Source organism: Myotis daubentonii, chromosome 3 (genome assembly GCF_963259705.1).
Source record: "Myotis daubentonii chromosome 3, mMyoDau2.1, whole genome shotgun sequence".
NCBI classification, from domain to species: Eukaryota; Metazoa; Chordata; class Mammalia; order Chiroptera; family Vespertilionidae; genus Myotis; species Myotis daubentonii.
Window position 1 is genome coordinate 12393413 of NC_081842.1, and position 8745 is coordinate 12402157.

General features: G+C 41.7%; 1 long non-coding RNA gene across 1 annotated transcript; it reads left to right on the top strand.

Moving 5' to 3' along the window:
- LOC132229206 (uncharacterized) lies at window positions 1–8033 on the top strand. The gene is made up of 3 exons (XR_009451652.1): window positions 1–243; window positions 4789–4939; window positions 6982–8033. It is a non-coding gene; the product is annotated as an uncharacterized LOC132229206 (long non-coding RNA).
- Window positions 8034–8745: the final 712 nt, after the last annotated feature.

The window sequence follows — 8745 nt, forward strand, 5'->3', positions numbered from 1 at the left end:
ACACACACACACACACACACACACACACACAAAGACGTATTTTAAAATATTCTGTGACGAACTGTGTGAATAACTGATTCGCTTGGTTATGTATTTGTCACCCAGTCAAGGCATTTGTCAAATGGCTACCATGTGCCGGATGCTGGTGGACAATGATGAACAAGACCGTGTCTTTGCTGCTAACAAGCTCATAGTCTTGAGGAGAGAGAGAGCACCATCTGGGAAGACGTCTCTTACCACATGGTAAGTGCTACAGGAAGACAGAAAATAATGACAGCTGTTTTTTATTGAGTGCTTTTTCAATGGGGGAGTCAGAATAGTGCAATACACAATGCCCCAACAACTCAGGAAGGGAGAAAATGTTATCATTCTCACTTTGCAGAAGAGAAAGCTGGGCTGAGAGATGCTAAATTTGTAACTGCACAGAAACCTTATTTTCTTTCATTGGGCCTTTTATTTTGATTTTTTCCTTTGACTCAAACTGGCCTCACCCAGCTCCCTGACTCACCCAGCTCCCTCTCCCTTGCTTAATCGTTAAGCCTTCAGGACAGTGAGGTTATGGTCAGCCTCCAGTAGTCTTAGAAACAAGGACCTGGGTCTATTGCCTACAGAGACAGAGTTTCAGTCAAACTAAAGACAATATCTTGGCCTCAGTTGTGTTTTAGCTCTGGACAGGAAATCGGAATGATGCCACAGAATAAATCCTTGTGAAATTGGACAGAGCAACTCCATGGCTGACACCAGGACCATATGCAATGATCAATTACTCCCTACCCTAGCACCAACCAATCAATAGAGACCACCACCCTAACTCCTTTAGTCACCATAATTAATTATTTTTTCCCTATATAGTCCATCCCTGGAAGCCATGGGGAAGCCAGGTCTTTGAGCATGAGTTATCTGTGACTGGGCTTGGTGCCATCCCTTAATAAATCCTTACTTTCTTGTCTGCAAATTCCTGTTCATGTCTTATTGGGCTTTGTGCATGCAGCAAATGGACCCTTTTAGTCCTCTTTAGTCCTGTAACAATGGCCTGTTCAATGTCAAGGATAAGAGTGTGTCTTTATGTTGGGGTTTAGGAAACCCTTAGGATTGACTAAAGAAATAAGTGTGAATATCATCAGCATCTCCTAGAACAGTGATCACCAAGGTTTTCCGCTCCTCAGAATCGCCTACAATCCTTAAATATGATTCCCTGCTTAAAATTATGTTAAAATTCTGAGTCCCAGAAGTTTCAATCTCGGGGGCACCTATGAAGCTGTATATCTAATAAACACCCTGACTGATTCTGATGCTGCTAGTCCATGGACTGGTATTTGAGGACTTTTCTAGAAGACAGGAGAGTGAATAAATGAGAGCAATCAGGATAAAAGTAAATATTTAGTTAGAGATAAATCTAAGGAAATAAATGCAGTAAGAGGTAGGAAAAAGACCTCTTGGGCGGATGGAGGAAAATTTAGACACAGTCCTTACACACTTCACAAAACTGAACTCAAATGGATCACAGATCCAGAACTAAAAAAAAATCCTATATAAAAATCCTAGAAGATAACAGAGGAGAAAAATCTAGGTGACCTTGGGTTTGTTGATAACTTTTTAAAAAAATTATTTATTTATTTTAAAATCCTCACCTGAGGATGTTTTTATTGATCTTTAGGAGAGAGAGAGAGGGAGAGAGAGAGAGAGAGGATGGGATGACCCCCACAACTGATCCCTACCAGGCAGGGCTACAAAGAAGTCTTAAAACTCTACAATAAGGAAAAAAACAACCTGTTTAAATAATAGGTCAAAGATCCTAACAGACACTTTACCAAAGAATATGGCAAATAAGCACATGAAAAGATGCTCCATATGTCATCAGGAAAATGCAAATTAAAACAACATTGAGCCCTGGCCCATGTGGCTCAGTTGGTTGAGCCTTGTTCCACGCACCAAGAGATCTCCAGTTTGATTACTGGTCAGGGCACATGTGGAGGCAGGGAGAATATGGGAAATCTTTGTACCTTCTGCTTAATTTTGCTGTGAACCTAAAACTGCTCTAACAATTAAAGCCGCGGTTCTTAACCTGTGGGTTGCGACCCTTTGGGGGTTGAACGATCCTTTCACAGGGGTTGCCTAAGACCATCGGAAAATACATATATAATTATATATTGTTTTTGTGATTAATCACTATGCTTTAATTATGTTCAATTTGTAACAATGAAGTTGGGGGTCACCACAACATGAGGAACTGTATTAAAGGGTCGCGGCATTAGGAACGTTGAGAACCACTGAATTAAAATCTAATAACACAATTGAAACAAATAAAAAAGAAGACCTATAGAAAGAACACAAGAAAGAGCAGTTTAAAAAGTATGAGAGGAACTGGGGAAGAATCAGGAACCAAATGTGTAGGTCTTTATAGTGTCAAATGCTAAAAGAAAAAAGGATTGAGAATTATCTTCTGCATTTAATCATTGTGAGGGCATTGACCACTTGTCTTAGACAATAGAGAAAGCAAGCCTTAAATCAACTTGCAGAAAGAATTCAGACTTGTGTTGTTTAGTTAATAAAGTATAAAACTAGTGCAAAAGATAAAAATAATGAAATGATGACAAACAGCAGCAGGACGGTGAGGAGAACAGCAATAGTTGATTCTGCTTCATGAATGAATGGTTGGAAGTGGGTTTCACTACTGTTCTGCTTCTAAGAATCCCTAGCCTGGGAGCCTGGGATAAGTTTGTCCTGGTCTCCATGATGATGCTGTGCTTCCCCCACCTGCACATGTCATACTCGCTTTCCTCTGACACTAAAAGTGGTTTTGTCAGGTGAATATAAACAGGGACTTGGTGCTTTAGGACATCTTACCATTATTTATTCTTTCCACCCATTCTAATTCTGAATTTGCAGTTATGTTCCAGGCACCTTGCCTCAAAGAAGCAACACAGAGAAGGGCTGGGTTTAAATTAAGTGACTCCTCGCAGCATTTTAGATTTGGTATTTCTGGGTTGGATGGGTTATTTTTTCTCATGGGTGTGGAGAAAAAGTGTGCCCACACACTGCAATTTAGAGACAAGGGGGAAAAAAATCTTCCATTTTCAAAACCACATAATTCCCAAGTGTCTCTCATGTAAATTTTTAACTCCTATGGATAGAACTTAAGGTCTTTAACTAATGAGATCCTCATTACTCACTTATCCCTCATCATTACTTCCTCCGAACATTTTCTGGAATAAGCCTGGTTTCAACATTCCATTCCGATGTGCCCACACGCACATTTCTGCTTGCGCTCAAACTACAGTTCTTTCCAGATAAGTAAACCTCTTCAGAGAAGCTCACGGTGTCCCCAGCCTGTAGCCTTTGCTACTCTCCCAAAGGGACATCTTTCTTCGAGCACATTATAACAATTCTGTGCTCAAAACTTTCTTCCAAGAAGAAGAAAAGAAAACAAGCTTTGCCCAGCCGTGGCTCAGTGATTGAACGTTGACCTATGAACCAGTAGGTCATGGTTTAATTCTCGGTCAGGGCACATGCCCAGGTTGCAGGCTCATCCCCAGTGGGGGGCATGCAGGAGGCAGCCAATCAATAATTCTCTCTCATCATTGATGTTTCTATGTCTCCCTCTCCCTTCTTCTCTGAAATCAATAAAATATTGAAAAAACAAAAGGAAAGAAAATTAGCCTCACCTGGTTCTAATTACTACAAGCAGGAACTTACCTCCTTTCACGTTCTCTTTGTCTAGATTACTCAACATCACTAAGGTGATTCTACCTGCCAATTAAGTGACGTTCACCAGTGATCAATAAATTAATTGTTAATGTTTTCTTTATTTTTTAAAGTGCAGTTACTATTGACTTAATAGTTGTTGTTTTTTTGTTGAATGACAATTAGAAATTTCATAGGGATTTAGATAATATGAAAATGATTTTTAAAATGGAATTTACTTGGGGGAGGAGCTAGCATTTAACGAACATTTGCCAGGAGCAAACAAAGGATGGACAGGCACCAATTAGTCTACCAGCATAGAATCATAACAACGGAAATGTGGAGAGAACTTGGAGGCAATCTCTAACTCCATGCCCTTCTTATATAACCCCACCGATCATTTCAGAGTTAAGGATGATAAGGCCAAAATGGGGAAATGACTTACTCAAGATCACACAGCAAGATAAGAAAAGCGCAGGCCTGGAATGAACACTAGCTATGTCTTTCCTGTGCAGTCCCCAGGGTAGATCTCTCTACATTGTCTCGGAATGGATTTGCCATCTCATATAGAACTTGACCCAAGTTAGAATTATCCTCCCTGTCCCTCCAGAGATCCCTTGCCAAGGACAACTACATTTAATAAATGCCCTTAATTCTGGAGGGAGTGAGGAGAGCAAGAATGCTCTGTTGGGTTGCAGGGAGTTCTGCCATCGAACTCAACATCTTGGATCTGGGGTGCTATCACCTGGATGAGAAGATGCTGAAAGATTTGCGATTATGTGATTCTTCCATTGGGTCTCTGTTCCTCAGAACACTCCTAAAGATAGTGATGATATTAAACATGAACACTTATTAAGTACTATATGCCTGGCACTGTGCACAGCACTTACAGGCATTATCTAAAAAACAACTTTGTGAGGTGAGGTGGTGCTATTGATTATCTTACAGATTAGAACAAAGGCTTCGAAAAGCTCAGTCCCTGACCCAGGACTAGGCATTTATATAATAACTGAGCCAGGTTTAAATGCAGGTTTGTCCGATTTCCAAGACTCACTGAGGTATCAGAAAAGACAGAGTCCCATGAAATGTTTCTTTTCTTTCTAGGAAGAAGAAAAAGCCACCCTGAATGTTGGCAGTTGATCTCTATAATGGCAAAGTCATACTCATTTGTTTGACACTTGATGTTTTGACAATCTCTCCACATGCATTTTATCTTTGGATCTCTGCAACAACCCAGTGAGGAAGCCTGGGAAAGGTGAGAGGATGCATGTTTTAATAACCCTATCTATGACTGACAGATATCGCTAAGTACTTGATAAACTCCAGATGCCAAATCAAGAATCTCATTTCTGCATGATCAATATTCAGTTGTTCTGAGTGGCCAGCTGGGTATAAAGCAGCCTGGGGATACGGGAAGCCGGTTTTGGGAGTCTGGCTGGCTGCGACTGGATCATATGTCTCTGTCTGGGTTTAAAGGCGACTCAGACTTGGTAACCTGTCCACATTGACAGCTAGTGATCCCAAACCACCGGGGATCATAGGTCAACGCTCAACCACTGAGCCACTCCAGCCTGCTGTGATCTGCCTTTCTTTAAACTTCAAATCCCTTTTCCCTGTTTTTAGAACATCTGTTCCTAGATGTACCACTCAAAATCAATGAAATTTGATTTTTAAAATTTTAAATTAAAACCAAGTCTAAATTGAACTGATATCATCACCTCTCCACAATGCCCCCCCTCAATTTCTCCACTTTTCCCCCTTCCCTCCTTCTCTTCCATCCTTTCTGTCTTCCATTAGCCAATATGAAATAAGCACCTACTATAGACCAGCCACTGGTTGGAGACATAATTGTGTGCAATCATAGGTAATGTCTCAACCTGGGGAGATGTAGGTGGGGGAGACAGACACCGATCAGACACAGCGAACATGTGTACCAAGGGAGGTATTCATAAGGTGCTTATCTAGTTGAGACCAGGGAAGGCTTCTCTGAGGGAGTGTCACTTAAGCTGAAATATAAAGGAACTAGGAGGCCCTAGCTGGTTTTGCTCAGTGGGTAGAGCGTCTTCCTGTGGACTGAAGGGTCCCCGGTTTGATTCCCATCAAGGGCACATGCCCAGGTTGTGGGCTCGATCCCCAGTGGGGGGTGTTCAGGAAGCAGCCTATCAATGATTCTCTCTCATCATTGATGTTTCTATCTGTCTCCCTCTCCCTTCCTCTCTGAAATCAATAAAAATACTTTAAAAATAAAGAAAGGAACAAGGAGGACATAGGTGGAAAGAACAGTCTATGAAAAGGGAACATTATGTGAAGGCCTGTTGACAAGTACTAGAGAGCCCGAGTGGGCGAGTGGGGCTGTCGCACAAAGGTGGGGAGGGAGAATGACGGGGACTTTGGAATATAACCTTCAATGGCTTCCAGCAGCATTTAGAATAAAAACAGAATATACAGTAGTTTCCACTTATCCACAACCTTTCCCGCCATATTTTCAGCTACCCTCAGTCCGCTGTGGCCTGAAAATAGTAAATGGAAAATCCCAGAAATAAACAATTCGTACGTTTTATATTGTGTGCTGTTCTGAGTAATGTGGCGAAATCTCTCAGGATGTGAATCATCCCCTTGCCCAGAGTATCCAAACTGTATACACAACCCACCTGTTCGTTAGCCACTTCATAGCCACCTGGGGTATCAGATCAGCTGTCTCAGGATGGCAGTGCTTGTGTCCAAGCGACTCTTACGTTACGTAATAATGGCCCCAAAGTGCAAGAGCATCGACGCTAGCGATTCAGATGTGCCAAAGAGAAGCCATAGGTGCTCCCTTTAAGTGAAAAGGAATATCTGTATAGGAAAAAGCATAGCATATATACAAGGTGTCCCCCCAAAATTGTGTACACACTCTAACAGCTCAGTTTTGAAAAAGAAATATAGTTTAACAACATTGCCTTTATAATTATTCAAAGTGTGTGTATACATTTTTGGGATATATATATATATGGTTTGGTACTATCTGAGGTATCAGGCATTCACTAGGGGTCTTGGGACATATCCCCCGTGGATAAGGGGAGACTACTGTACATCAGGACTTCATTTCTTTTTGTTTATCATTACACTCTCCTGGGGCCTTGGCATACACTGTTCCCTCTTTGCACTTGGATCTCTATTCTTTTTTCCCCCCCTTAAGTGCTATCTAGCACTTATTGAATATTTGCTATATATTAGGTACTATGCTAAGCACTTCTCATATTATCTCATTCACTCCCCATAACAATCATTAAATATATATGTATTTTCATTTTACAGGCGAAGCTGATGGGACAGAGGGATTGTGTGACAGGCCTAGAATCACAGGTGAGCGGCAGAAGGCGGTTTGGAAGGGCACTTGGCTGACTCCAGACTCAATGCTTAGCTTGTGCACTGAACCTCTTCACCCCCATCTCATCTGGTCAAGGCCGACTTATCCTTCCGTCTTTGCTCAACTGCCATTTCTTTAGGAAATATCCCTGCTCTTCTGAATGGATCAAATCCTGCTATTGTCCGTTTTCACTACCCCCTTCCTCTCTGGCATCATCACTAGGATTTTACACTCAATTAATCACAATCAGTAATCAGTTGTTGACTGTTGACTCCAGGAAGTCAGGGCCCATTGAATTTTTAGCTCATTATTATATTTCTCTTTGCCTAATGAAGTGCTTGTCAGTTAGTAAATGCTCAATAATTATTTAGCTACTAATGAATATATAGATCTGTATATCTTTGACAAGAGTGTGATTATTCTGTACCTCTGCTGCTTCCTGCACAGCCCCCACTTGGGACTGAGCCCACAATCTGGGCATGTGCCCTGAGCGGGAATTGGACCATAACCCTTTGGTTCATAGGTTGACGGTCAACCATTGAGCCATGCTAGTGGGTGGGAATAAAAGCTTTATACTACTCTGACTAACCCATGAAATGGAATTAGAATAAAATACACGAATGAACTGGTGAAGGAACTCATATTGACAGTTTCCTTATAAGCATGTTACAGGCAGCAGCAGTTCCAGTTCCCCTTTTGCTGGCCTCGACCATAGGAGTATAGCAGGTGCCAATGGCTGGCCAGGCCTGCAACATCCTGTACCCAGAGATCATCACTGAAACTGGCAGAGAGAAAAACAAACAAACAAACAAAAAACAAACACCAGATGCTGACACACACTGAAGAGAATATCAAAACCACCTGATAGCTGGAATTCGAAACTGCATACCACCAGAATTCCTTAGTTCCCCTCTCCCCACAAACCCCCTATTAAAGCCTTTTGCCTGCCCTGAGATGTGAAGGCATGAGCCTGCCAGCTTTTCAGGTGGTTACCTGAAGAAATCACTTTCCTTCCATCAGCACCTGTGTCCTGTGTTTGGCTTCACAGAAGCAGGCAAAAAAGCCCTGAGGGTCACTGGGGCTGGTTTCAATCCCATTCATTTTTTTTTTTTTTTGCACAATTCTTTTTTTTTTTTTTTTTAATTGCTTAAAGTATTACAAAGGGTATTACATATGTATCCATTTTATCCCCCCGCCCTAGACAGTCCCCTAACCTCCCCTATCCCCAGTGTCTTATGTCCATTGGTTATGCTTATATGCATGCATACAAGTCCTTTAGTTGATCTCTTACCCCCCTACCTCCTGCCCCCCAACCCTCCCCGGCCTTCCCGCTGCAGTTTGACAATCTGTTTGAGGCAGCTCTGCCTCTGTATCTATTATTGTTCAAAAGTTTATAATGGTCTCTATTGTCCATGAATGAGTGAGATCATGTGGTATTTTTCCTTTATTGACTGGCTTATTTCACTTAGCATAATGCTCTCCAGTTCCATCCATGCCGTTGCAAATGGTAAGAGTTCCTTCCTTTTTACAGCAGCATAGTATTCCATCGTGTAGATGTACCACAGTTTTCTAATCCATTCATCTACTGATGGGCACTTAGGCTGTTTCCAGATCTTAGCTATGGTGAATTGTGCTGCTATGAACATAGGGGTGCATATATCCTTTCTGATTGGTGTTTCTGGTTTCTTGGGATATATTCCTAGAAGTGGGAT